General features: G+C 37.7%; 1 protein-coding gene across 2 annotated transcripts in view; it reads left to right on the plus strand.

The window, feature by feature from the left end:
• The window catches only part of MACROD2 (mono-ADP ribosylhydrolase 2), a 2314515-nt gene that overhangs the window by 363547 nt on the left and 1923900 nt on the right, over window positions 1-27068 (plus strand). The gene's annotated exons all lie outside the window — the stretch shown is intronic.

Here is a 27068-nt window from a genome sequence, read left to right on the forward strand (position 1 = left end):
GGGCTGGGATGCCACTGGTTGGTAGGTGGCCGTTTGGGATTGCAGCCTCTGCTGAAGTTGACTAGAGCAGGGTGGTGGTAGCAAGCTTATGAAAAATGCAAGACTGCTAGAAGATTATGTGTTACAGTAGAAAGACACGGGTTATTTTTATTTCCAAGCTGTCTGTGTTAGAAAGGAGTTAAGCAAAATCATATTTTCATTGTTGACTAGTTATAATAATGTTATCAATGTGAAGGCTAGTAGCCCCAACAGTGAATATTTATTCAACAAATGAATAGAAAGCAGGTTCAAATAAATAACTGATTGATTTAAGGGAAGGAAACAGGAATTCCACAAGGGTAAAAGAAAAAAAAGATAACTAGTTTTTTTTTTTTTTTCCCCTGGAAGTAATGAGTAAGTTATTGTTTGTATGTGTTGGTTTTAGAAAGTGAAATTATTTTTCATATACTCCCCAAATTATTTGTACATCTCTTTAGAGCCTAGTAGATAGATTTTTCATATTTAAAGGGACTCTTCCTAAACTAAAAAGGTTTTGAAAAATTAAATAGAGTAGTTTTCTTTCTGATATGTTTTTGCTTTGAACATGAGTTAAGATACAGACTTAAGATGCAAACATAGAAGAAAGAAAAACCTTTCAGAAATAGTTTTACTTGTATTCAAATGGTTGTATTTTAATTTATGTATATGAGCAAACTCTGGGCAATGCAGTATCTAATTAGCAGAATTATAGACTTTCTATTTTCAACTTTGATTTTCATAGACTGGTTTCTACTGTTTGAATAACAGTTGCTTTAGGCCTATACATTTTCCACTAAGTGCATTTCATTTTTTAACGTCATTGGGAAGAATTTTGCTTTTCTATTTACCTGGAGGGCAGTATCCTTAAACTCATATTGTCTGCTTTATTCTCAGAGGTTCTCCTTTGTGCTTTCTAAAAGTTTCTGTGAGTGTTTGTTTCTGAAGGAGGCTAGCTAATTGTCTTTCCCAGGACTATTTGATTATGGTCTCTTCATTAGTTTAGTTTATCTATTTACATGCCTCTTTGATAGCAGTTTGGCCTTCTGAGTTCCTCTCCGAGAATGAATGATATCACAGTAGAAGGGGAACTCTTGATAAGAGGTATATTGACCTCTATTGTTCTATGATTGCACTTTTACTGGCCTCTGAGGGCAGACCCAATAAATACAGGAGGTTTAGAATTCTAATGTTTGTTGAAAAGCCAATTTCTTAGAAATGTTAGGTAGCAAAAGTTGAATTGAGATGCAGCTGCTGTATGTTTAGAGGAAAGGGAGGTGGCACTAAAGATAATCTCTCAGCTAAAGGATGGATTTCTTTTTCTGCTACTACAAAATAAACACATGGGTTAAACTGTTTTATGAAATAATTCTTTCTAGAAGCTATTTTCAGTTGGGAGTTGATTATATTTAAAAAGAACTTTTTGCCTAACCAAATTCCTATGGTTTTATAGCCATGTTTAATTAGTTTTATCTCTATTCAGGCAGACCTCAAACAGAAAAGAAAGATAAATGGACAGTTTTGGTAATCAGTATCCAAAAGAAGGTACCTTGGCCTGGGAGTTAGGAGATCTGAGGTTTCCATTCCCTCGTCTGCCATTCAGAATATGACTTATTATCTGCTCTGGGCTTTGGTTCACCACATGGCAAATAAAGGCAGCAGGGATTTATTGAATGCCAATTATGTATTGTTGCTTTTTTTTTTTTTTTTTAAAGATGTGGATTAAAATGTAGAAGGGGCAAGAGATTATGAAAAAATGTAAACTGTACTAAAGGCACTAACTCTGAAGGCCAAGTCTTGGATAGCTTCCATCAGCCTACCCCATCCAAAAATATATGCCCTTTTGCTGCTTCCATTTGTTTTCGTTTTTGTTCTTTTTTTTCACTTCTTGCTCTTATCAGCTGTCTGAAATTCTGCCAGTTGGAGGTGAACTTGTAATAATATGTACCCCTTTTGAAATAAAATGTGCCGCCTCTGAAAAGACTGAGTTTCTCTGAGTTAATTCAGGTTGCTTTCCTCTCCTCCTTCGTTACGTAAGGGAGATGAACTGCAGTAAGGGGAGGGCTGTCCCAGTAGGAGGGGAAGGAAGGCAGGCACTTTTCAGTGAGAAGCCCTTTAGGCTCACAGTCTAGCATATCTGGGCTCCATCTTGGCTTTACCACTTGACTGTAGACAAATTACTAAATCTTTCTGAAATCATTAGCTCGGTACTTGACTTACAGTAAGTACCAAATGAGTGGTAACTGCCAGTATTGAGATGAGGGCATCTGAGTACTTGGAAAAAGGAGACATTAAGAAGTGGTAGAAGGAAGCACAAAGAGAGGTCAGAGAGGACCAATGACACGTTTTTTTCACACTTTAAAATCCCGCTTTGAGGTAGTAGTTCTATGTAGCCAGGAAATGAGCAAGGAAGTGAGCAAATAGGATATTTCCCTGTTGATTTTTTTTTTTTCCTGTTGTCTTCATGCATTTCACGGTCCCATGTCCCTAGGATTTAGAACTAGTAGATACTATGGGTTGAAAAGGCATTTGTCTTTTTTTTTTTTTTTTGCATTTTGTTCAGTTTTATGGGTTAGCCAGTGAATCTAACACTGTACATGAGAAAATGAATTTCAGATGGTGAACAACTGGCTGGAATATAAGCTTAATTAGCATATTGCATTTTGAAAACTGTTGGATTATCTAAGCCGATCATGTCGATGAACTTTGCATTTTTCTGTTTTTTTGAAAGGTTATGAGATGTTCCCTGATGGAGGGCGGAGGAAGTTGGTTTTGGAAATCAGGTTTCCCAGGCTCTGCTGTTGACTTTTGTATCCATGTGAAAACAACCACCACCAAAACTCTTTTATAAACAGCTCCCAGAGGAAATGGAATAATTCAGGCCTTCCAACCTGCCTAGACTTAAGCTACCCCATTGACTCGTTCCTTCATTCACTGTATACAAATTCTTTAAAATTCCCTGTCAAAGAAGCTAGTAGGACTAGATGACCCCCAGACCTCCAACTATGATATTTAAAATTTAATCTTAAAAAGTATTAAAGCTTCCTTAGGTCTTAGAAAGAAATTCTTGACGATTTTTCTTCCCCTCACCCTCTTCCTGAGAATAAAGTCTTCAAAGTTGTGTGAAAAACAAACCAACCAACAAAATCAGCTTAGGCTTTTGGTATATGAAAATGCCTTGTGCTTATTACCAGTAAAGAAGTTTTTGGTTGCAAGTGATGGAAAGCTCAAGCCTTACTATCTAATCAACGATTAGAAATCTGTTGGTCCATGAAACTGAGAAGTTCGAATGTATGGTCTGGCTTCAGGTGACTCTTGATACAGTGGCTTGAAATACGTCAACAAGAATACAGTTTTTCTCTAGTGCTGCCTTTCCCAGTGTTGGTAGCCTCCTAGGGCCATATACATCGGATCCTTGGCAGCTCCAGGCTTTCCCCCTAGGCAGTAACAATTCCACATGTCACATTCCCATATTGCAGTGCTCAAGGGAAGATAGGTCACCTCCAGAAGCTCCTACACACGCACAGATGTATGATTCACTCTTTGTCATTTCTTTAAACTTGATCACACTGTTCATTGCTGAACCTATTACAGGAAGATAGTGGGGTATGTTGGTGAGCTTAGTCCTGCTGTAGGAGCTATAGGAAGGGTTAACCCCACTCAAACATGTGGCTGAGAATGGAGGACCGAGTTTGATCTGGAAGACAATTGGATACTGTTAGTTTGAGAAGGAAGGAATGGATGCTGGGGATTAGCTCATTTTTAGAGGATTTGGCATGCTGAAACTTGGGCATGTTTTATAAATTTATAAACTTGAAGCCGCTCTTCTTCTTTTCTTTTTTTTTAAGCCAAAATTTCTATTTAAATTACCAAAACATCTTTAAAAGATTTTTTCTATTTGTAGACCTTCTCAAGTCTAGCCCAGTTTTTCCCGTCAACAGGTAGTGATGCAAGTCAGGACACATCAGTACTACATTTTAACATGAGCCTATGGGATGTTAATAAAATATATAGAGAGTGCACATTCAGCTATCTGTAATTCTGTGAAGTCAGGCCAGATGTTTAATGCACCAGTTAGAAACTGTACCACATTGTTCTGAACAATTCCAAAGGGTATTGGAGAAATAATTAGATTATAGCAGGTCACAGACGCCTTAGAATACTAAATGGTTTTAAAAATGCTAAATTAAACTGCTCTTCTGTTCTGATATTTGCCTTTTATTAGTCAATACTTAAAATGTACCTAAAAACAATCACATATCCCTTTTAAGTATGTTTCCAAAACATACTCCACTGGAGTGAGATCTGTCATTACAGGACTTGAAACAGAAATCAAAGCAAAACATCAGGTGGTTATTTCCCTGCCTGCCTGCCTGTCTGCCCACCCTCTGATCCACCCTTATTTTCCCCAACATCCAAGTTAGACTCTTACTACAGTTTAGGCTAGGGATTGGGAGAAAGACGATTGAAAAAAAAAAACAAAAACAAAAAAACTGAGAAAAAAACACCCCTTTGACCTCCCATGAAAGAGGAGGACTTGTGGTTCAGAATAGATTAGTACCTGGCCACAAGTGATGGGCTGAGGCTATTGCAGAACTAAAGCCTGCTGATCCTTACTCTCTTCCCTTTTCTGTGCTTCCATGTCTGGCCATGCAGGTGGTGCGTGATCCAACTCCAGCTGATATAGGCTGTGTCCTTGCCCCTGCCACTCCCTAAGGCCCTGTCACCCTTCTCACTTTGTTTTTATATAAAATGCAAAAAGAGACTTCTAAAATGGACCTTGTAAGGAGCAAACTTGGAGCAAGCAGAGAGTGAATTCTTCCTCTGACACTCTGTGTGTGGCCCTGGGAAAAGAACTTCAGTTCTTTCTCTTATGAAGATGGAGATATGAGACCCATCTCATTTTCCTATTATGGACTTCAATAAAGTAGGGCATTGTAAAGGTTCATTAAATCTGAGAAAGCACTTACTTATCAAGACAGAGCTGAAACTTGTACATAGTTGCTTTTTATCTTCATAGTGATGAGTAGGGCCAGGATCACTTCAGAAGGTGCAATCCACTACTGTTAAATTAAGCTATGTTCTTTAACAGTTTATCTTTGGGAAAGAAGCAATTTGGGAAATGCTTCTGTGTACTGTTCTGGAAGCTCAGACCTTAAGATAATAGTATCTAAGTCTTGTTCTGAGACTTAATTACAAATCAAGGGACAAATTCCTTATTCTTAGAAATGACTTAAAACATAGCTTTGGAGAAATGGCTTACAGTTACTAAGAGCCCAGATCAGTTCAGTTGCTTAGTCATGTCTGACTCTTTGTGATCTCATGGACTGCAGCACGCCAGGCTTTCCTGTCCATCACCAATTCCTGGAGCTTGCTCAAACTCATGTCCATCGAGTTGGTGACGCCATCCAGCCATCTCATCTTCTGTCATCACCTTCTCCTCCTACCTTCAGTCTTTCCCAGCATCAGAGTCTTTTCCAGTGAGTCAGTTCTCATTGACTGAAAACAGATCAATAGTCAGTTCTCACTGACAAAGAGTAGATCAATTTACCTCTAATTGTTGAGATATGTATTTATTAGTTATCATACATGTGGATTGGAGAAGGCAGTGGCACCCCACTCCAGTACTCTTGCCTGGAAAATCCCATGGACGGAGGAGCCTGGTGGGCTGCAGTCCATGGGGTCGAGGAGAGTCGAACACGACTGAGCGACTTCACTTTCACTTTTCACTTTTATGCATTGGAGAAGGAAATGGCAATCCACTCCAGTGTTCTTGCCTGGAGAATCCCAGGGATGGGGGAGCCTAGTGGACTGCCGTCTGTGGGGTAGCACAGAGTCGGACACAACTGAAGCAACTTAGCAGAAGCAGCAGCAGCAGCAGCATACATGTGGATTACCCTGGAGCCACATGATCCTCTCTATATAGTTCATTGTTAATATCCACTAAAGCATGTCAGAACTTGCCAACCATCTTATTGTTTCACTGTTTATGGAATATTGGTACTAATTTTAGGTACCCAAATAGATTTTCTGAGAGGAGTATTTTCTGAAATTGTTGTGAGATTTATCTTATTTCTAAACCATCTCTATATTTTCTTTGTGTTTGAAGTTACCTCTTTTAAGACTGATATTTTCCTAAAGTCCAAGTTACTTGGGTACGTAAATATGTTTGGTGCTTCCCAGGTGCGCAGTGGTAAAGAATCTGCCTGCCAATGGAGGAGACACAGGTTCTATCTCTGGGTGGGGAAGATCCCCTAGAGTAGTAGGAAATGGCAACTTGCTCTGGCATTCTTTCCTGGGAAATCCCATGGACAGAGGAGCCTGGGGGTCTACAGTCGATGGGGTCAAAGAGTCAGACATGACTGAGTGACTGAGCACATAAACATGTTTAATGTTGAAAGAAACATATTTAAGGTAGAATCAAAAACTGAGGGGGTGGCTCAGATGGTAAAGAATCTGCCTGCAATGCGGGAGACTCGGGTTCAGTCCTTGGGTCTGGAAGGGAATGGCAACCCACTCCAGTCTTCATGCTTGGAATGGACAGAGGAGCCTGGCAGATTACAGTCCATGGGATCCCAAAGAATTGGACACAGCTGAGCCACTTACACTTTAACTATACTCAAAAACAGTTTTATATAAATGACTATGGAAACTGTTCTTCCTTGGCAGTGTCTGGGAGAAGCAGATGTACTACAATTGATATTTTTTCCCTTAAGAATTGGCATGTATTGATTATCTGCAAAATTTTTTAAGGAATGAAATATTATTAATCAATTAGATTTGGACTAAGTGAATGTTTTACAATACCATCTATTTAAAATAAGTTAAAAATTATCATGGGAAATTATCTTGAATATAAATCTACTTATTTAATAAATTTCCTGACCATTTTTTATGACAAATATGTTATAAACGATGTCTGTGGTCCCCTCTGTTTCACTTCCTTCATACTCTAAGTGATTAACCTCAAATTTGGGGAATTTAAAAACATTTATAATTCTTTCATGATGTAAGTTTTTATTCCTTTTGTTTGACATTTAAAATATATTAGTGCTACAAAATTGTAGATACTTTGCTAGGTTTCATATGTGTGTTTAAAAATTAAGATCTAGAATTGATGAGTCTTGTTAAAAGTACAGAGATATTGCCAATATGTTTTAGTGGGCTTTTATCCTTAATAAATTTTTTTTTTTAATGAGGATAGAATTGATATGTGATTTTAAAAATGGTACTTTAAAAAATTAGTCAATTTTGTTTGGGAGGCAGCTTTCTGGTAGTTTAATTCTCGTGTTTACATAGAAGCAAGACTGTGAGTCACTTCCCAAGCAGCCCCTCTTTGTCTCTTCAGTGGCCTAGGGAACAGACTTGTCACTCTGAAGTGCTCACCTATAATTCTGTCCTCCCCTTCTTCCCTGGGGCGAGTCTGAAATAAGCTTATCAGATCATATCTTATTGACAAAAAGCAAAGCTTACTGGTTGACAAAAGAAGAGAAGAGAACAAGTAAAACGTAAATGACAGAGGTTTGATGTAAAAAAAAAAATCTGGGTTAACGTTTCTAAATATTTTTTGAAAGTGGGACATACATCTTTTTATATTTGCTTGATTTTTACTTTATGTAAAATTTTGAGTGCAATAAAAGCTAACGGTTTTGTTTGTTATAGTTACATGTTCCTTGTAAGCAAATCTTTCTATCATATTTTTGAAAGAACTTAGAGAAAAGTATGTTGCATCTTATGTACTTTAAGTATAATTTTCTAATGGAAAATAGATACGGCTTTCAGACAGAAAGTAGACAGAGCTTTCGGATAGGAAGTAGAAATATTATAAATATTGAAATCAATTATTATAAATGTTAAATAATTATAAGGATTTTATATCATATTTAGTCTACCCTTTTAGTTCAGTTGGTAAAGAATCTGCCTGTAATTCAGGAGACCCAGGTTTGATTCCTGGCTTGGGAAGATTCCCTGGAGAAGGAAATGGCAACCCACTCCAGTATTCTTGCCTGGAGAATTCCATGGACAAAGGAGCTTGGCAGGTTACAGTCCATGGAGTCACAATAATCAGGCACGACTTAGTGACTAAACCACCACCATATCATATTTATATCCTGTCTTCTTCACTAAACAAAAATAGTCTTACAGAACTTTTAAATCATATTTATTTCTTGTCTTCTTGATCATATAAAACAATATTACCATCTCCATTATAATGCAGCTGATATTTATTAGTTGCATAGCAGATGTAGGAACTTATTCTGGGTACTCTGAAGGTGGTATGTGCTGTAAGGCTGGTCACTTTGATTCATTCTTTGTTTACAGACTCTTTAACCAACCTTCTAAAGTTGCTCTATCTACTAGTACACATAGATGAGTCAAATCCATCTCCTGACTGCTAGATACTGGCTCCTAAGCAATCCCAGAGAACAAAGAAATCTGACCTTGGTCCATGATTGAGAAAGTCAGGAGAAATGTAGCCAATGCACTCTGGGCCACAAAGAGAGAAAGAGAGAAGTCGCTTAGTCCTCTCTGACTCTTTGCAACCCCGTGGGTTGTAGCCTACCAGGCTCCTACATCCATGGGATTTTCCAGGCAAGAATACTGGAGTGGGTTGCCATTTCCTTCTCCAGGGGATCTTCCCAACCCAAGGATTGAACCCAGATCTCCCACATTGCAGACAGACACTTTACCCTCTGAGTCACCAAGGAGTACAAAACTATATTTGAAGTGAGACTGATAGCAGCTAAGTAGGGAAAGGTTTGGAAGAGACATTAAGGAAAGAACTAGAGCTGCTAAATAGCAACAGTTTGAGGGGAAGAGAGCCACAATAGGTAGGTTTTTTAAGTTTTTACCAGTTACTATGGTGGTAAGTGCAAGCAAGAACATTCCTGAAGCTATCATGAATTCATCCTCAGTCATCCTTGTTATGAGTATTGGGGAAGGATAGAAGAGTTTGCTGAAATAGAGACCAATGAGGAAGAAAAGAGAAGTTTATAGACTTGAGGAAACTAATAGTAGCAATGTAATGAGACTAGTATTCCGATAATGGTGATATTATGAAAAGACTGATGGAAAGCTAAGTGGAGACTAAAATCCTAAAATTTGATTGCAGAGGAGGGGAAAAGGTATTGAGATATGGAGATATGTTACTAACTTAGGTTTTTAAGGAACATTACCTTGCTTAGCTCATACCCTTCCTCGGCTCTTCCAGGAAAGACTGTTGAGGCTTTCCAAAAGTTTCTTATAAGTTTACAGTAGGGTCACTGGGATTCCCAAGTTATTATCTGTCTACATTCAGGAATGTAATCCCTTCAATAGGAAGGGTCTTCTCTACATGGAAAGGAAACCACCTGCTTTAGGATGGTGAAAGCCGACATATGCTGAGAAAGTTAGAATGGCCTAACTAAGCCATGCCCATTAAATACTGCAAGACACAATAAATCATCCACTTGTCCATTAGGAATACGGGGCAGCTCTCAGAGCCTTCTGGTTTGTATCCAGATTAACATCTAGTAATGTTGGTGGAGACAACGAAGTCATTCAAAATATGAAACCAGAATATATAGGTTTTAGAACCTGGAATGAAAGTACTGTGTCATTAAGAGTTCATTATAATTTGTGTCAGAAAGTACAGGAAATAAAGCATTCAGAAAAAAGTTATACCAGTTCAGAATGTGTCACCTATCATGTTGTGTGCCAAAATCCTAACAGGCATTTCTGTTTACACATGGCTCTTCTGAACCTCATTCCTGCCTTTGACTTATCCTGTATGAACAACATCCTTCATTAGTAAACAAATGAACACACTTCTTCACTCAGCAGTTAAAGAAAGCCACTAATTCACCTGTAAGTCTCAAGGATTGATTTTGGTGGAATTATGCCTCAATTATATATATATATATATATGTATATAGCCTCAATATCTCTAATATGGGATGCTTACAATCTTATATAAAAATAAATGAATGTTGTTTGGGAGGAGACAGAATGACTCTGAAGCCTATGCTGTTAGGAACCATTTATTACATTTTAATTTAATTATGCACTTTAATGGTGGTAAGAATTGACCACCATTGCCTGTTTCATCAGACTTGTTGCAATCAAGTGTTACAGTTCACTTTACAGAAGTTAGAAAAGAGCAATAATAACAACAGGAAAATAAAAATGAATTCCAAGTATTCAGTGTCAATAGAAGGTAGTGTAAATCTTTTAAGATGTTTATAACATATCTATATGCAAACAAAATTAAGAAAATATGTATTATACTTATTGATTTTATTTTTATTATTGTAACTTTTTTCACTTAAGAAAATTGTCAAATTGTTTCTGCAGTATCAAATATGCCTGGATAGTATCAGTTATAATGGGAGCGTAGTATGCCATTGTTTGCACAGATAGCAGTCACTGTAACTAGTCTGTCTCTTTGGGCATTTGTGTGTTCTTCCGTTTTTTAAGATTATAATCAAAATTATGATGAAAATCCTTTTAACTAAATCTTTGTGCTGAAATTTATTAAGATGACTTCTTTGAGGTAAAACTGATGCTTCATAGAGCTGACATTTTTTAATTAATTTGCTTGTAATCACAAGATTGCCCTCAAGAAAGGATGTATTCTCCCAACCCCTGCATCCTTGACAAGTCTGGGTGATTAATCTTCATCTTAATAGGAGATAAAATTGGTCTTGATATTGTTTAAATTAGTATACGTAGAAGGGAGCACATTTTCTTTCTTTTTGGGCCGTAAGGCATTTTCTTTTACTTCATTCCCTCCTTCCTTCCTTATTTATTTATTTATTTTTGGGTAATTTTGTCTACATAACGATGTCTATATCATCCTTTTTTTTGGAGAAGTTAAACAAAGGGAAGTACAGAGAGCAATGAAACAGAATATGTAGCACCTAAAATCAACAAAGGTTTAACTTTCGTGGTGGCTCAGGCGGAAAAGGAGTCTGCCTGCAATGCAAGAGATCTGAGCTCTATTCCTGGGTTGAAAGGATCCCCTGGCAGCCCACTCCAGGATTCTTGCCTGGAGAATCCCATGGACAGAGGAACCTGGGGGGCTACAGTCTGTGGGGTCACAAAGAGTGAGATACTACTGAGTAACTAAATGCACATAACATTTCAATTATTTTAATTATTTATTGCTTTAGATCCTTAAAATAGAATATAAGAATATATATTCTTAAAATATGTATTATATATATAGATACATAATATAAAGTTGAAATATCATTTTCTGTCTAATCCACTTATCTCTTTCCTTCCCCAGAAGCATCCACTGTCATGAATTCGGTGGTGTATTTTCCGTCTATGTTTTCTTATTCATTTAATTAAAATTAGGGCCAGCTGTTAGTCATAAAAAATTAAAAATAAGAGTGACTTAAACATGAAGTTAACTTCTCACTTGCGAAGAAGTCCAGGTACATAGTCCAGGGTGGGCATGGTCCTCCACCCAGTGACCTGGGATTTTTCTAGTTTCTTGCCTTATATTGGGTGTCTTTGATCTCATAATTCAAAGTAGTGACATCCTCATTCCAGAAACGACAGAAAAAGGTATTAAAAAGTATTAACAATTACCTACCTGTTACAAAAATTAATACTTATTTTAATGAAAATTAATCAGTAATAAGCTGCAACACTGCGTTCAGTTGTCCCCCTGTACAAATAAGAGTGCAAGGAATATTCATTTACATATCTCCTCTTCTGCATGGGTGAGCTTCTCTGGCTTATGTACCTCGAAATGGAATTTCTGGGTCTTAGGGGATGGCTCTCGGTACACAATACTATACTAGATATTGTGAAATTCTTCTCCTTGTTAGGGTACTTTCAGCTTCAAATAACATACAATGGACTTCAAAGCAGCTTAAATAAAGAAATTTATTACCTCACATACCAAGGAGTCCAGAAGTAGGGATGCTCTAGGCTTGGCTTATTCATTGACTCAATGGCTTGCTGTCTCCTCTTGGCTGCAAAGAATCAAGTGCAGACAAAACAATGGCCAAAGTCATTGTATCGTTTTATTTCCTTTGAAGAGCAGGAAAACTTGCTAGAATAGCTTTCTTTCATGTCTTATTGGCTAGAACTGAATCACATGTCAATGACTAAATTGATTACTTACAAAATAAAACCATGATGACTGGGTGGCGGAAAGGGCCAGTTATCCTCGAAGAACATTATCAGGAGGAAGGAGATGCCAGCACAAAATATGCTGTTAGGATGGAAGACAGGGATGGTGGATGACAAGTAGGCAGTAAGCGATGTCTGCTTTATTCCTAAAGAGGCTGCTACATTCCCATCAGTAGCAAATGAGTCCTTGATTATCAGAGCTTTTGTTTGTTTTTGCCAATCTAATGAGCATGAAAAAATACTCTTTCTTGTATTCCTTGGCATTTTTTTGCTTCTGGTGGGTTGCTTACCTTTCCAGACATTTATAGGCCTTCTGGGTTTTCTCTTCTGTGAAAAGCCTTATTTATGTTTTTGCCTAGTACTCTCTAGAATCATTTGCGTTTTTCTTATTGATTTGTAACAGTTTCAAAAGTATCTTCTGAATAATAATTGTCTATAAAATTGTGTTGGAAGTGCCTTCTGCCAATAAATGGCTTGTATTTTTTACTTTTAATTTAGAAGAGAAGTTTCTATAACTTAAAGGTTTGTACTTTTTATATCTAGTCCAAAAATTATCTTCTATGTGAAGGTCATACAAATATTATTCTTTTTCTTACTAAATGTTAAGTGACTAGAAACTTTTTGTATGTGTATACTAGCAATTTTTAAAAGTTATCTGAGGACTCTTCCTTAGAATCTGTAATATCAAAACTGCTTTTATGATGGTATTAAATGTTGTCTTTTTCACTCTCAATATTTTATACATGTAAAGTGGAGTCTATCAGAGGCTATATGGCCTGTAATCTCACAGCAACTTGAAAATATCAAAGCAGAGATGGGACCCAGTTGTCCCTTCTTATATCGAATATTAAAGTGATTTGTGAGACTAACAGTGATATTTTTCTGAATAAGTTTTTTTGTTTGTTTGTTGGAGATAACTTTTTCCCCCACAAAATATTTATGTAAATATATATGTGATTTATTCTTTAAAATATTGAATTTATAAGTATTTTTTAAAATTCTGTTTTAATTTCTAACGTATTAAGCATTGAGAAATATAATCCACATAAATGAAAGCTGTTTGGGATACTCAATAATTTTTAAGAATATAAAGGAGTCCTGAAACCAAAAATTTGTGAAAGTTTGCTCTATGTGAACAGTAATTTTTAATTCAGAAATTCACTTGCCTCGTAGCTATGTATCCAAAACTAGAACATTTATTTCATTGTCCTTGGGAAAATATGATTTGGAAAACAATTCTGTTCCCATATACATTGTGTATTAGCTAGAGTAAAGATAATTAACGTGAATTTTTATCACCCATCAACTGCAATCATCCATTAGCCTAATGGGTACCATAAAATAATAGAAAAAGGTGAATTTTGGTGTCAGACTAGGGTACCATAAAATAATAGAAAGAGCGTAAATTTTGGTGTCGGACAGACCTGGCTTTGGATATCTAGCATGGACACCGTAGCTTAAGCTAATAACTCAATCTGTCTGAACCTCGGTGTTGGGGAGGGAGTAGTCCATCTGGTAGTGAGTGTGTCTTTCTCATTAGGAAGAGAAGAATGTGGCTGAGCAGAGAGGAAGCAGATCTAGGGAAGCAGATCCTGACTCAGCTGCACACTATCGGATCTTAATTAGATAGTAGTGCTCCCACTGCTCAGTGTTGTGGTGAAGGGCATCAGCTTTGTAGCCAGACCTCCTGGTGCATAGCCCAGTTCTACTTGCTCAGTTAATTAATTTGTAGGTGAATTACTTAATCTGTGTGTGTGTTTGAATATCCTAAAATGTAAATTTGGAGTAATAGTACTTTAATGCCATAGGGTAATTGTGAGAATTAACTGAGTTACAATGTTTAAAACCCTTTTACAGTTTTGCCATGTAGTATTAATAAATGCTTACCTTTTCAGTTGTACTTGCTCTTACTATTAGCTATTAGGTGGAGTATTTCTCTGTTGCCTCATAATAAACCACCCCAAAACCATAGTGCCCTTAAAACAAAAACAATAATATATTTTGTGTACAAATCTCAATAGTTACAGATCATCTCCGTCTACAATGGCATTAGCTAGGGTGGCTGACCTGGGGCCTGGAGGATATACCTTCAAGTTGGATGACTCACACAGTCAATGTTGACTTCTGCTTAGAGCGCAGCCGGGGCTGTGTGCTGGGGACCTCTGTACTCTCCAAGTTGGCCTCTTCATAGGCGTGGTGGCTGGGTTTTAAGAATGAGCATCTCAGGAGAAACGGGGAGAAGTCCATCAGATTTTTATAACTTGTCCTCAGTAGTCACCTACTTATATGATTTCCATTAGTCACAGATCCATCCAGATTTAAGAGGAGGGAACACAGACACCCTCCTCTCCATGGGAGTAGTGTCAGAGTCACAGAAGACTGTGAGGACTGGGAAATACTGTTGCAGTCATCTTCAGGAAGTACAGTTTGCCACAATAGTAGTCTACTGATCTATGAGATAATGTAATAATCTTGTCATTCTTAATCACCAGCAGCAACAGTCTCAACTCTGTGTATCAGAACTATCTTAGTACATTTTACAAAATGTAGATGGTGGGCAACTTTTCATTTCTTTTTAGTATTTTTCTCTATTTCCTGCCTTTTTTCAGTATTGAGCACTTAATAATATAATAAAAATTTAAATGAGGATTAACTATTTTGACAGTATATCTATGTATTCTATATTCTATGAATATAGAATTTTTTAATTTGAAAATCTGTTTTACTCCTTGTTTCTCAGTTTGGTCATACTTCTAGTGGCAGTGACCTCTAGATAAAGGAAAAGGAAGACAGGAAAATGATCCTGTTCACAAATATTTCTAGGTTAAATATTGGGTTCCTTAGGGCAAACCTCAGTCACCAAATATAGCCCATAAAGCCATGAAATGTGGTTCTCACTGCCTTATCCTTAGAACTGCAGGTTGCAGACCAATGATGAACTGCTGGAGAACTTGGGCAGAGACCAATTTATATTAATCTGTCAGGAAATTCATACACACAGTAAATATGTGAGTGCATTTGATAACGATGAGATACACACAAATGAATGTGTAAATAAGGAGGCGCTCTGGAGATTTTGGGAAATGGCCAGAAGTTTTATTCCCCACTAAAACCTTGGATCTGCCTCTGATCTCACCCAAAGCCATCTCTTTGACTTAAATGTGTCTTATTCTAAAAGATGCCAGGAATAGTTCTTTGAAACATTCAGCTTCTCTTTGCAGCTGTAATATACTTTTCCCTTCAAATGGCAAAATTATTCATTTTAAAAAGCAAGGACCATTTCAGGTTTGAGGTGAAAGCAGAGTGAAATATGGAGGTAAAGGATCAGTTTCAAAGAGGAACAATTCTTTTTAACAACTTTGAAGTAGCAGGTGTTACATATATAGGGAATAGTAAAATACTCGGAAATAAAAAACGTGCTGAATGTCACTCTGAGGACTTAAAAGGAGTTCATGAGACTTCTTGAGGAGATTAATTTACTCCTGAGGGTAGTTTACAACATAGTTGATTTTTGACTCAGTATAGTTTTCATTTATTGAGCACATATTATGTTCCAAGCCCTCTCCCGTGCACTTTACTTACTGATACTAATTCCTTCAATTCTCTCAACACCCCTGTGATGTAGTTAATACCATTATCCCTTGTTTATAGCCTAGGAAAAAAAGGTGAAAACTTGCCCAAGATCACAAAGTACAGCAGTCAGGCTTCATACCCAGGTTGACTAGCTCTAGTATCCAAGGTTTTATGTGCTTCTTATTGTGTTGCATATGAGTTTTGGTTTTGTTTGTTTGTTAGATTATAGTACTTGGAAATTTTGCATTCAGTCAGTCCATTCAGTCTCTCAGTCATGTCTGAATCTTTGCGACACCATGAACCACAGCATGCCAGGCCTTCCTGTCCATCACCAACTCCCGAAGTCCACCCAAACCCATGTCCATCAAGTTGGTGATGCCATCCAACCATCTCATCCTCTGTTGTCCCCTTCTCCCCCTGCCCTTAATCTTTCCCAGGATCAGGGTCTTTTCAAATGAATCAGCTCTTCACATCAGATGGCCAAAGTATTGGAGTTTCAGCTTCAACATCAGTCCTTCCAATGAACACCCAGGACTGATCTCCTTTAGGATGGACTGGTTGGATCTCCTTGCAGTCCAAGGGACTCTCAAGAGTCTTCCCCAACACCACAGTTCAAAAACATCAGTTCTTTAGTGCTCAGCTTTCTTTACAGTGCAACTCTCACATCCACACATGACCACTGGAAAAACCATAGCCTTGACTAGACGGACCTTTGTTGGCAAAGTAATGTCTCTGCTTTTGAATATGCTATCTAGTTTGGTCATAATTTCCTTCCCAGAGTAAGCGTCTTTTAATTTCATGGCTGCAATCCCCATCTGCAGTGATTCTGGAGCCCAGAAAAATAAAGTCAGCCACTGTTTCCACTGTTTGCCCATCTATTTCCCATGAAGTGATGGGACCAGATGCCATGATCTTCGTTTTCTGAATGTTGAGCTTTAAACCAACTTTTTCACTCTCCTCTTTCACTTTCATCAAGAGGCTCTTTAGTTCTTCTTCACTTTCTGCCGTAAGAGTGGTGTCATACTTGATGTCTTCTGGGAATGTTAACAGCTATCCCAGCAGTCTCAGGGAGTTGTTGGAAAGAGCAAATGAATGAATTATCATGGTTAGAAATCCAGTTGCAAAATATAAAGTCCGTGTTAGTTATAATTATAATTAAGAACAATTAAGCATCATTAAGCAACATTTCTTTTATGCCTACCTATATTTCAGAAATGCCTACTTTGAAAATCACATTTTGTAGTTTGTCCTTTCGTGTGATACAAGGTATGTCAACTGTTTAGAATGATGCTTAGCTTATGATCACACTCAATAGGATCTACTAGTTATTCTTCAATTTCTGGCAGATTTCTTCAGTTTGAGAAAGCAATAAGAGGACAGTATCGCCTTCTCTTCAGACAGAAGATGCCAAACTAAGAGCTGAAACGTGGGGCTAAGAAGACTTTTCCTAATTGGGGGGGCTGTGTTGTGCGGAGGAGACTTGGAAATTGAGTTCACATATTCAGTGTTCAGTGATGATAATCCCTCTCGTTTATATTATCTTATTCATGTACTCATGTGCCAAGGTTGATCTGCTCATGGTGGCCCTCTGAGTACTGTTAAATATTCCAAGGACACATCCAGGTTGATAAGATAGAGCGCTATGATCTCTGCCTCCAGTATTTGCCATCCTTAGACAATTCTTTAAAGTTTCTGAGATACTTTTGATTCTACTTCTTAATCATGCCCTTGCTGCAATTGGGGTTATCAGTATTCTTCTATAAAACAGGAAACAGACTATGACCCCTTTTCTTCTATCTCTATTTTTCCCACTAGAGCGTACTGTCATGGCTTTGTAAATCCCTTCACAGGTCTTAGCCCTTTTCTTGAAGTTTAGCATGGATCTGGATACATAACTGATGATCCACATAGTTTTGCTGAATTAAATTTTAGTGATTTAAGATTTCAGTCCTAACTGAATGATTGAGAATAGAGCCTTAAATGATTAAGATTTTTAATCTTAATCATTATTCTTAAATGATTAAGAATAAAACCTTAAACCTAACAATGGAGCTGTTAGCACTTCCCTCATTTTTCCTAAATACCAGCTATTTCAGTTTCTGTAAAGCATGTCACTCCAGTCGGTGGAAAGCATGCATGCATGAGTGCTCAGTCACTTCAGTCGTGTCCAGTTCTTAGTGACCCCATGGACTGTAGCCCAACAGACCCTTCTGCCCATGGGATTCTCCAGGCAAGAATACTGGAGTGCGTTGCCACGCTCTCCTCCAGGCAGTGTTCCTGACCCAGGGATCAAACCCGCATCTCCTGCATTGCAGGCAGACTCTTCACTGCTGAGCCACCATGGAAACCTGGTTTGAAGGATAAATAGGGTAATTGAACTGCCTGATGTGGTTCTCAGGTCATTTTTGTCAGAACGGTCAGCAGACTAGGCAGCTGTCTAGAAGCCATGAAGGTTTGCGTACAGGATGCCAAAGAAGGACTCAGCATAATCTATTGACCCTGGGAAGTAGGGAGAAAAGGTCAGGAGTTAGGACGCCTGCTTCTTCCCAGTGAATCCTTCTGACATTTAAGCTTCTTATGTTTTTTCTACAGCTCACCTTAACCTTTTATTTTCTTTGTGTATGCCCAGCAGTTTTATTTTTCTAGATCCACTTACTGATGTCTATGGTTTATTTGTACATTTCACTTCCTTTTCTAGCTGTTTAATAAAGGTCATGTTTTTAACTACAGTGTTGATGGTTTGTGCAGTAGACCCAGGCATCACTTCTGTAATGTCCAGCGGAATCCTTTCCACCAGACAAAAAGGAGTTTCTGCGTTTTCATAGATCTGAATAATGACTTTTGGTTTACAGAAATATAGATTCTAGTAATAATAATGCCAGGGACCTGCTGGTTACTGTCATAAAATTAATCTTTTTAAAGTGAACAATTTAGTGGTATTTAATACATTCACAATCCAGTTCCAAAACATTTCATCACCTCAAAAGGAAAGCTGTACTGGTTAGACAGTCACTCTGCATTGCCTCCCTGCTACCCCAGCTCCTGCCAACTAACAACCTATTCTCTGTTTCTATGGATCTGCCAATCTGGACTGTTCATGGAAGTGGGATCATACTATTTATATATGGCTTCTTTCAGTTATAATGTTTTAAATGTGTTATGGCTAGGTCATATTCCAATCGGGGTTATCAGTATTCTTTGTCTATCCATTTGTCTATCCATTCATCAGTTGATGAACATCTGGATAGTTTGTATACTCTTTCTATTATGAATAATGCTTCTATAAACTTTAATGTACAAATTTCTGTGTGGAAATAAATTTTCATTTCTCTGGGTCATTGTAATTTCAATTGTACATTCTAGGCCAATGTATCTATTTTTTTCTTTTGTTACTTGTTTTATTCTAATTTTTTTGGTGTCAAAGCTAAGAATTCATTGCCACATCTAAGGTCATGAAGATATACTACTACAGTTACAGTTTTAGTTCTTATATTTTGGCTATTTATCTATTTGCAGTTAGAGTTTATATATGGAGTGTAGCAGGGTACAACTGAATTCTTTTGCATATGGTTATCCAGTTATGCCTGGAGAAGGAGGTAGCAGCCTACTTCAGTGTTCCCGCCTGGTAAATCCCATGGACAGAGGAGTCTGGAGGGCTATAGTCTAGGGGGTTGCAGAAAAGTTGGACACGACTTAGCGGCTAAACAACAACAACATTCAGCGTTATCCCAGTACCATTTATTGATGATACTGTTCTTTTCACTGTAAATAATCATGGCACTTTTAATGAAACTTGAATGACCATATGTATTTGGGCTTAATTCTGGGGTTTCAGTTTTATTTCACTGATCCATGTGTCTATCCTACATGAGCACCACTGTTTCGATTAATGTGTTTTGAAATTAAGAAGTGTGGGTCCTGCAATTTTGTTTTTCTTTTTCAGTGTTGATTTAGCTTTTAGAAGCTCCTTACAATTCCATATGAAGTGGAGAGTTGACTTTTAAAATTATGCAAAAAAATAAAAGCTGTTGGATTTTGATAGGGATTACATTAGAATGGTAGATCACTTCAAGTAATATTTCCATCTAATAATATAAGGCTTTCAGTCCATGAATATATGATATTATTCTATTTTTTGTCTTTAATACATTTCAAAATATTTTCTAGTTCTCATTGTATAAATCTTTCAACTTCTTGGTTAAATTTATTTCCAGGCTTTTTATTACTTTAGATATTATTATAAATAAATCTGATTTCTGATAGCTCCTTTAAGATTGTTCATTAGTGGTGGATATAAACACAAGTGTTTTTTATATATGATCTGAATTCTTGAATTCAGTTGTTAGCTTCTAGTACTTTTTTTTTTGTAGATTCTTTGAGGTCTTCTATATATATATGTAAGTTCAAGTCATCTGCAAATAGAGATAGTTTGACTGCTTCTTTCCTAATTCAAATGCCTTTTATTTCCTTATCTTGCCTAATTACTCTGGCTAGAACTTCTGGAACAGTCTTGAGTAGCAATGGTGATGCTTACTGTAGACTTTTCATAAAAGCTCTTTATTGTTTTGTGGGGGTTCCTTTTTATTTCTAGTTTTCTGTCTAGTTTTTGGTTTTGTTTTGTTTAGTCAAGAAAGTATATTAGATATTATCAAATGCTTTTCTGCATCAATTGAGATGATCACTTGTGACTTTTTCTCTTCCTACCGTTAATATTAAAAATATTGTGTTCATTGAGTTTCTTATGTTGAACTACCCATGCATTCCTGGAATATTCACACTTGGTTATAGTGTGAATATACTGTTCTGATTTGCTAATGTTTTGTGGAACATTTTGTGCATCTACAGCTGTATGCAGCATTAGTCTATAGCTTTTATTTTGTATAGTGTAATACTAGCCTTATGCAAGAGTTGGGAAATCTTTACTCCTATTTTCTTGAGAGAGGTTGAGAGGGATTAATGCTCATTGCCCTTAAATGTTTGGTAAAATTCACCAGTGAAACCATATGGTACTGGGTTTTCCTTTATTGGGAGATATTTTCATACTGATTCAGTCTCTTTATTTTTATAGGTCTGTTGAAATAATCTTTTTATTTTTTAGACGGTTTTTGTAGTTTGTGTGTTTCTAGAAATTTGTCCATTTCATTTAGTTTATCCAATTTGTTGGTGCACAGTTGTTTATAGTATTCTCTTATAATCATTTTTATTTCTCAAAAGTTGGTAGTTATGTCTTCACTTTCATTTTTTATTTTATCTATTTATTAGTCTTTTTTCTTTCTGTTTAACTAAAGGTCTGTCAATCTTCTTGATGTATCAAAGAACTTAATTTTGTCTGTGGTTTTCTTATTTACTTATTTTTACTGATGCATAGTTCATTCACAATGTTGTTAATTCCTGTTGTGTAGCAAAGTGATTTAGAACTAAATTTTTTATTTCATAGATTTGGTTGTTTTTCAATTCTATGTTTCATTTATCTATGCAATGATCTTTATCATTTCCTGTATCTACTAGCTTTGGTTTTAGTTTGCTATTCTTTTTCTAGTTCCTTAAGGTGTAAAGCTAGGTTACTGATTTAAGATTTTTCTTCTTTTTTAAGTATACACATTTTTTAGCCTATACATTTGCAGCTACAAATTTTAACCTAAGCCTTGGTTTCACCACATCTAAAAAAATTCAATATGTTGTATATTCATTTTTACTTGTCTGAAGATATTTTCAAAAATTTCACGTGTGATTTCTTTTTTGACCTATTGGTTAAGATTATGGTGAGGTTGTTTTTTTTTTTTTTTTTAAAGATCTTATTTTAAGAGAACTTTCAGTTCAGTTCAGTCGCTCAGTCGTGTCTGAATCTTTGTGACCCCGTGAATTACAGCACTCCAGGCCTCCCTGTGCATCACCAACACCCAAGGTTCACTCAAACTCACGTCCAGCGAGTCGGTGATGCCATCCAACCATCTCATCCTCTGGAATCCCCTTCTCCTCCTGCCCCCAAACCCTCCCAGCATCAGAGTCTTTTCCAATGAGTCAACTCTTTGCATGAGGTGGCCAAAGTACTAGAGTTTCAGCTTTAGCATCATCCAGTTAAGTTCAGTTCAGTCACTCAATCGTGTCACACTCTTTGCGACCCCATGAATCGCAGCACGCCAGGCCTCCCTGTCCATCACCAACTCCTGGAGTTCACTCAGACTCACGTCCATCGAGTCAGTGAGGCCATCCAGCCATCTCATCCTCTGTCGTCCCCTTCTCCTCCTGCCCCCAATCCCTCCCAGCATTAGAGTCTTTTCCAATGAGTCATGGCCACAGTAGTGGAGTTTCAGCTTTAGCATCATTCCTTCCAAAGAAATCCCAGGGCTGATCTCCTTCAGAATGGACAGGTTGGATCTCCCTGCAGTCCAAGGGACTCTCAAGAGTCTTCTCCAACACCACAGTTCGAAAGCATCAATTCTTCTGCACTCAGCCTTCTTCACAGTCCAACTCTCACATCCATACATGACCACAGGAAAAACCATAGCCTTGACCAGACAGACTTTTGTTGGCAAAGTAATGTCTCTGCTTTTGAATATGCTATCTAGGTTGGTCATAACTTTCCTTCCAAGGAGTAAGCATCTTTTAATTTCATGACTGCAGTCACCATCTGCAGTGATTTTGGAGACCCAAAAAATAAAGTCTGACACTGTTTCCACTGTTTCCTCATCTATTTTCCATGAAGTGATGGGACCAGATGCCATGATCTTCGTTTTCTGAATGTTGAGCTTTAAGCCAACTTTTTCACTCTCCACTTTCACTTTCATCAAGAGGCTTTTTAGTTCCTCTTCACTTTCTGCCATAAGGGTGGTGTCATCTGCATATCTGAGGTTATTGATATTTCTCCTGGCAATCTTGATTCCAGCTTGTGTTTCTTCCAGTCCAGGGTTTCTCATGATGTACTCTGCATATAAGTTAAATAAGCAAGGTGACAATATACAGCCTTGACGTACTCCTTTTCCTATTTGGAACCAATCTGTTGTTCCATGTCCAGTTCCAAAGAACACCCAGGACTGATCTCCTTTAGGATAGACTGGTTGGATCACCTTGCAGTCCAGGGAACTCTCAAGAATCTTCTCCAACACCACAGTTCAAAAGCATCAATTCTTTGGGGCTCAGCTTACCTCACAGTCCAACTCTCACATCCATACGTGACCACTGGAAAAACCAAAGCCTTGACTAGACGGACCTTTGTTGGCAAAGTAATGTCTCTGCTTTTGAATATGCTATCTAGGTTGGTCATAACTTTCCTTCCAAGGAGTAAGCGTCTTTTAATTTCATGGCTGCAATCACCATCTGCAGTGATTTTGGAGCCCAAAAAAAACATAGTCTGAAACTGTTTCCACAGTAAAGTTGTGAGGACAATACACAGATTTCTACTTTGCCTGCAATCCCCACAGATGCACAAACTCCCTCATTATCAGTGTCCTCCACCAGAGGGTTCTTTTTTTTTTTTAATCCAAGGTTGACCCTACATTGACACATCATTATTATCCAGAGTACAGTTAAGGATCTGTTCTTGGTATCAAACATACTTTCAGTTCAGTTCAGTTCAGTCGCTCAGTCGTGTCTTAACTCTTGCGACCCCATGAATCTCAGCGTGCCAGGCCTCCCTGTCCATCACCAACTCCTGGAGTTCACTCAGACTCACGTCCATTGAGTCAGTGATGCCATCCAGCCATCTCATCCTCTGTCATCCACTTCTCCTCCAGCCCCCAATCCCTCCCAGCATCAGTCTTTTCCAGTGAGTCAACTCTTCACATTAGATGGCCCAAGTACTGGAGTTTCAACTTCAACATCAGTCCTTCCAATGAACACCCAGGACTGATCTCTTTTAGGATAGACTGGTTGGATCTCCTTGCAGTCCAAGGGACTCTCAAGAGTCTTCTCCAACACCACAGTTCAAAAGCATCAATTCTTTGGCACTCAGCTTTCTTTATAGTCCAACTCTCACATCCATACATGACTACTGGAAAAACCATAACCTTGACTAGATGGACCATTGTTGGCAAAGTAATATCTTTGCTTTTTAATATGCTATCTAGGTTGGTCATAACTTTCCTTCCAAGGAGTAAGCGTCTTTTAATTTCATTCCTGCAATCACCATCTGCAGTGATTTTTGGAGACCCCCAAAATAAAGTCTGACACTGTTTCCACTGTTTCCCCATCTATTTCCCATGAAGTGATGGGACCAGATGCCATGATCTTAGTTTTCTGAATGTTGAGCTTTAAGCCAATTTTTTCACTCTCCATTTTCATTTTCTGCCATAAGGATGGTGTAATCTGCATATCTAAGGTTATTGACATTTCTCCCAGCCATCTTGATTCCAGCTTGTGCTTCTTACAGCCCAGCATTTCTTAGGATGTACTCTGTATATAAGTTAAATAAGCAGGGTGACAATATATAGCCTTGATGTACTCTTTTTCCTATTTGGAACCAGTCTGTTGTTCCATGTCCAGTTCTAACTGTTGCTTCCTGACCTGCATACAGGTTTCTCAAGAGGCAGGTCAGGTGGTCTGGTATTCCCATCTCTTTCAGAATTTTCCACAGTTTATTGTGATCCATACAATCAAAGGCTTTGAAATAGTCAGTAAAGCAGAAATAGATGTTTTTCTGGAACTCTCTTGCTTTTTCGCTGATCCAGCAGATGTTGGCAATTTGATCTGTGGTTCCTCTGCCTTTTCTAAAACCAGCTTGAACATAGTTCACATATTGCTGAAGCCTGGCTTGGAGAATTTTGAGCATTACTTTACTATTGTGTAAGATGAGTGCAATTGTGCGGTAGTTTGAGCATTCTTTGGCATTGCCTTTCTTTGGGATTGGAATGAAAACTGACCTTTTCCAGTCCTGTGGCCACTGCTGAGTTTTCCAAATTTGCTGGCATATTGAATGCAGCACTTTCACAGCATCATCTTTCAGAATTTGAAATAGCTCAACTGGAATTCTATCACCTCCACTAGCTTTGTTTGTAGTGATGCTTTATAAGGCCCACTTGACTTCACATTCCAAGATGTCTGGCTCTAGGTGAGTGATCACACCATCGTGATTATCTGGGTTGTGAAGATCTTTTTTGTACGGTCCTTCTGTGTATTCTTGCCACCTCTTGTTAATATCTTCTGCTTCTGTTAGGTCCATCCCATTTCTGTCCTTTATTGAGCCCGTCTTAGCATGAAGTGTTCCTTTGGTATCTCTAATTTTCTTGAATAGATCTCTAGTCTTTCCCATTCTGCTCTTTTCCTCTCTTCTTTTGCACTGATCCCCGAGGAAGGCTTTCTTATCTCTTCTTGCTCTTCTTTGGAACTCTGCATTCAGATGCTTATATCTTTTCTTTTCTCCTTTGCTTTTCACTTCTCTTCTCTTCACAGCTATTTGTAAGGCCTCCCCAGACAGCCATATTGCTTTTTTGCATCTCTTTTCCATGGGGATGGTCTTGATCCCTGTCTCCTGGACAATGAACTATGAGCTCCGTCCATAGTTCATCAGGCACTCTGTCTATCAGATCTAGTCCCTTAAATCTATTTCTCACTTCCACTGAATTTAGGTCATACCTGAATGGTCCAGTGGTTTTCCCTACTTTCTTCAATTAAAGTCTGAATTTGGCAATAAGGAGGTCATGATCTGAGTGATAGTCAGATCTGTGTCTTGTTTCTGCTGACTATATAGAGCTTCTCCATCTTTGGCTGCAAAGAATATAATCAATCTGATTTTGGTGTTGACCATCTGGTGATGTCCATATAGAGTCTTCTCTTGTGTTGTTGGAAGAGGATGTTTGCTATGATCAGTGCGTTCTCTGGGCAAAACTCTATTAGTCTTTGCCCTGCTTCATTCTGTACTCTAAGGCCAAATTTGCCTTTACTCCAGATGTTTCTTGCATTCCAGTCCCCTATAATGAAAAGGAAATCTTTTTTGGGTGTTAGTTCTAAAAGGTCTTGTAGGTCTTCACGGAACCGTTCAACTTCAGCTTCTTCAGCATTACTGGTTGGGTCATAGGCTTGGATTACTGTGATATTAAATGGTTTGCCTTGGAAACAGAGATCATTCTGTCGTTTTCGAGATTGCATCCAAGTACTGCACTTTGGACTCTTTTGTTGACCATGATGGCTACTCCATTTCTTCTGAGGGATTCTTGCCCACAGTAGTAGATAGTCCATTTTAGTTCACTGATTTCTAGAATGTTGATGTTCACTCTTGCCATCTCCTGTTTGAACACTTCCAATTTGCCTTGATTCATGGACCTGACATTCCAGGTTCTTATGCAATATTGCTCTTTACAGCATCGCACCTTGCTTCAATAGGTTTGGGCAAATATATAATGACATGTCTCCATCTTTGTAATATCACAGAGTATTTCACTGTCTTAAAAATCTTTTCTGTTGCAGCTCTGCATTCCACCTCCCCTGACCCGTGGACACCACTAATCTACTGTCTCCGTAATTCTGCCTTTTCCACAATGTCCTATGGTTGGAATCATATAACATGTAGCCTTTTCAGATTGGCTTCTTTCACTTGATAAAATGTATTTAGGTTTCCTCCATGACTTCTCATGGCTTGGCTGCTCATTAGCTCATTTATTTTTATAGTGTTGAGTAATAGTGCATTGTCTGGGTGTACCAAATACTTGTTTTTCAAAATTGTTTTCTCTAAGATTATGATGTTTAATTTTCATGCATTTGTAAATTTTTTAGGTTTTTTTCCTTGTTATTAATTTTTAGTTTTATTCCATTTTTTGGAGAAGATACCTTATATGCTTCAATCTTTATAAATGATTATTTTAGGCACAACATGGTATGTTTTGAAAATATTCCACTCATACTTGGAGAGAATGTTTATTCTGCCATTGATAGCTGTTGTTATTGTTTAGTTGCTAAGTCATGTCCAACTGTTTGCAACCCCGTGGAGTGTAGCCTCTCAGACTCCTTGGTCCATGGCATTTTCCAGGCAAGAATATTGGAGTGGTTTGCCATTTCCTTCTCCGGGGGATCTTCTCAACCCAGGGATAAACCATGCATCTCTTGCATTGGCAGGTGGATTCTTTACCATTGAGCCACCTGGGAAGCCCCCTATTGATAGTAGAGTGATATATATATATATATATATATATATATATATCTTTGAACAAAACTATATATATTACATATATATACATATATATGGTCTAGTTTGATTGGAGATACTAGGTCTAGTTTGATTATAGCGTTGTTCAAAGCCTCGTTTTTTTTTTTTCCACTTAATTTGTTACCGTTTATTTTATTGAAATGTATACTTAACTGAAAAACAGATTCTTGGGAGTACGTTGTCATAACATTTAAAGAGATTTCCCTTCTTTAAACTA

This window comes from Bos indicus, chromosome 13 (genome assembly GCF_029378745.1).
Source record: "Bos indicus isolate NIAB-ARS_2022 breed Sahiwal x Tharparkar chromosome 13, NIAB-ARS_B.indTharparkar_mat_pri_1.0, whole genome shotgun sequence".
Taxonomy (NCBI): domain Eukaryota; kingdom Metazoa; phylum Chordata; class Mammalia; order Artiodactyla; family Bovidae; genus Bos; species Bos indicus.